Here is a 3252-nt window from a genome sequence, read left to right as displayed (position 1 = left end):
CCCTTCATGGTTAAAAAACAACTACAGCAGTTTCATTTTCATATCCTAAGATGAAAATATGAAGAAAAAGATAAGGGATTTTGCGGGGAGGAAGGAAATAGCTCACTCACGCAGCTACATTCAGCTAGTAGGCTGGCTGAAGGGTCTGGGATGGCCTCACTTGTATATCTGGGGTCTTGGCAGGGATGGTTGTAAGTATGAGACTTCTCTCTCCACATTGTCTCTTGTCATTCAGCGCTCTAGAGGAAACTTCTCTTTTTTCTGTCTTTTTAGACACAGAGTCTTGCTCTGTCGCTCAGGTTGGAGTGCAATGGTGCCATCTTGGGTCACTGCAACCTCCGCCTCCTGGGTTCAAGCCATTCTCCTGCCTCAGCCTCTCGAGTAGCTGTGATTACAGGCGCCCACCACCACACCTGGCTAATTTTTTGTATTTTTAGTAGAGACGGGGTTTCACCACGTTGGCCAGGCTGATCTCGAGTTCCTGACCTCAAGTGATCTGCCCACCTCAGCCCCGCAAAGTGCTGAGATTACAGGCATCAGCCACTGTGCCCAGCCTGTAAATACCATTTTTAAGACTGCAACCTCCACCTCCCCAATTCAAGCGATTCTCCTGCCTCAGCCTCCTGAGTAGCTACAGGCATGCGCCATCACGCCCAGCTAATTTTTTTGTATTTTTAGGAGAGACGGGGTTTCATCATGTTAGCCAGACTATTTCTATTAGGCCCGGCCTATTTATATTATTATTACACCGTAATATATAATGAAGGCCAGATGCGGTGGCCATGTAATCCTAGCACTTTGGGAGGCCAAGGTGCGTGGATCACTTGAGGTCAGGAGTTCAAAACCAGCCCGGCCAATAATGGCAAAAGCCAGTCTCTACTAAAAAATATAAAAATTAGCGTCATGTCGCATGCTTGTCATCCCAGCCACTCAGAAGGCTGAGGCAGGAGAATTGCTTGAACCCAGGAGGCAGAAGTTGCAGTGAACCGAGATCGCGCCATTGCACTCCAGCCTGGGCGACAGAGTGAGACTCTGTCTCTAAAAAAAAACAAACAAAAAAAAGCTACATAGGCCTCTCACAATTTGCCCACAAAGAAATTCCTTGTGGGCCTCCAAGATCTTTACACTAAAACAGTTCTGTTGAATTTCACCCTGACAATGTACATTGATGGTTTACCATCACAAGCACAGGACAAAGGACAAAACTAAAAAGTCATCCCTCTGCTCGCCTGAAACAAACACATAGCTGACTGCTGCCTCTGCTCTATGATTATTTTATCTTATGTGAAAATGCAGATTAACTGAGCGTGAGCAGAAAGCATCAGTGAAGACTATCAAAGACCCAGAAGAGGACACGGACACATGGAGCGGGGGAACAACACACACTGGGGCCTGTTGGGGGTCGGAGGAGGGAGAGCATCGGGAAGAATAGCTAACGGATGCTGGGCCTAATACCTAGGCAAGGGGTTGATCTGTGCAACAAACCACCATGACACACGTTTTCTTGTGTACCAAACTTGTATATCCTGAACATGTACCCCAGAATTAAAATAAAATTGATGACAAAGGCCAGGCAAGGTGGCTCACGCCTGTAATCCCAGCACTTTGGGAGGCCGAAGCAGGCAGATCACCTGAAGTCAGGAGTTCCAGACCAGCCTGGCCAACATGGTGAAACCCTGTCTCTATTAAAAATGCAAAAATTAGCCAGGTGTGGTGGCGTATGCCTGTAATCCCAACTACTCAGGAAGCTGAGGCAGGAGAATCGCTTGAAACCAAGAGGCGGAGGTTGCAGTGAGCCAACTGCACTCCAGCCTGGGCGACAGAGCGAGACTCTGTCTCAAAAAACAAAAGCCGTTGAGATGTCAGTTGGCCCGGAAACACAAAGGGACAGTCACAGACTCACTGGACAAGGGTATGGCGTGGTCGAATGGCTAAAAGGTCAGGCACTGTGCCAGGTAGGCACTGGGTCACGGTGGTGAACAAATAAGTTCCTGCACTCACAGATTTTACACTCTAGGAGGGAGACAAAAAGTGTTTATGTCAAGCAGTTACTAATTCAAATGAAAGCAAAGAAAAATGGAAAAGAGAGAATGCATGTGTACTTCTGAAGGAGGAGAGTATGCAGGTTATGCAGTGTTGCATTGGGTTCTGGGGAGGCCTCCCTGATTGAGTGACATGTGAGCACAGACCTAAACTGAGGTATCTAGCCTTGCTGACATAAAGAGCAAGTGCAAAGGCCCTGAGGACGAGTGTGGCTAGAGTAGAACAAGGAGGAAAGACAGAACAGGGCTGCATCCTCAAGGGCTTGTAGGCCACTGTAAGGCCTTTGTCTTTTCTTTCAAGTGGAAACCTCTGGAAAATTTTAAGTAAAGTGACATAATAAAAGGACCCCTATGACTGCAGTGTGAAGAATAAATTCAGAGTGAGCAAGGACAGGAGCAGGCAGATTAAAAAGAGGCGAGCGCAGTCATCCAGGCAAGAGATGATGAGGACTGGGGCAGGTTAACAGTGTAAATAAAAGAATATGACCCAGGCCGGTGCGGTGGCTCACGCCTGTAATCCCAGCACTTTGGCAGGTCGACGCGGGTGGATCACGAGGTCAGGAGTTCAAGACCAGCCTGGCCAAGATGGTGAAACCCCAGCTAAACTACAAATATTAGCCAAGTGCGAGGGCAAGAACCTGTGATCCCAGCTACACGGGAGGCTGAGGCAGGAGAATTGCCTGAACCCGGGCAGCAGGGGTTGCAGTGAGCCGAGATTGTGCCACTGCACTCCAGCCAAAAAAAAAGAAAAAAGAAAAAAAAAGAATATGACCCAGGCGAGTCTCAATCACTTTAAGAGGTTCATTTGCCAATGTTAAGAACGTACTTGGGGAAAAAGAACACATAACCACAGAAAAATCAGTGGTCCATTTTTTTTTCTTTTTGAAGCTCCTTTTCTTATGCTATGTTCCCAAAAATTTGGGAAACAAACACTCAGCACCCACACTGAGGGGCCAAATCTCCCCGCTTCTACCCATCTGTTGAATTGAGACGTTAGATGGGCCCGTCTCGAGGGCCCTAACAGCTCAACAGTTGTGTGACGCCATTTGACCAAGCTTGCGGGGCTTCAAAATGCAGTTTGAGACGACAGGAAGCAGGTAAGGAGAGGGAAGCCAGTCTGGAAGGAATTGAGCGGAGAACGTGGGCTAGCCTGGTTAAACACTTGTCCTTAGCCTTCGCCCTTTCTGTGTCTAAAGACCATCGCTCTGAA

Source organism: Pan paniscus, chromosome 23, assembly GCF_029289425.2.
Source record: "Pan paniscus chromosome 23, NHGRI_mPanPan1-v2.0_pri, whole genome shotgun sequence".
NCBI classification, from domain to species: domain Eukaryota; kingdom Metazoa; phylum Chordata; class Mammalia; order Primates; family Hominidae; genus Pan; species Pan paniscus.
Note: the sequence above shows the minus strand (reverse complement) of the source record.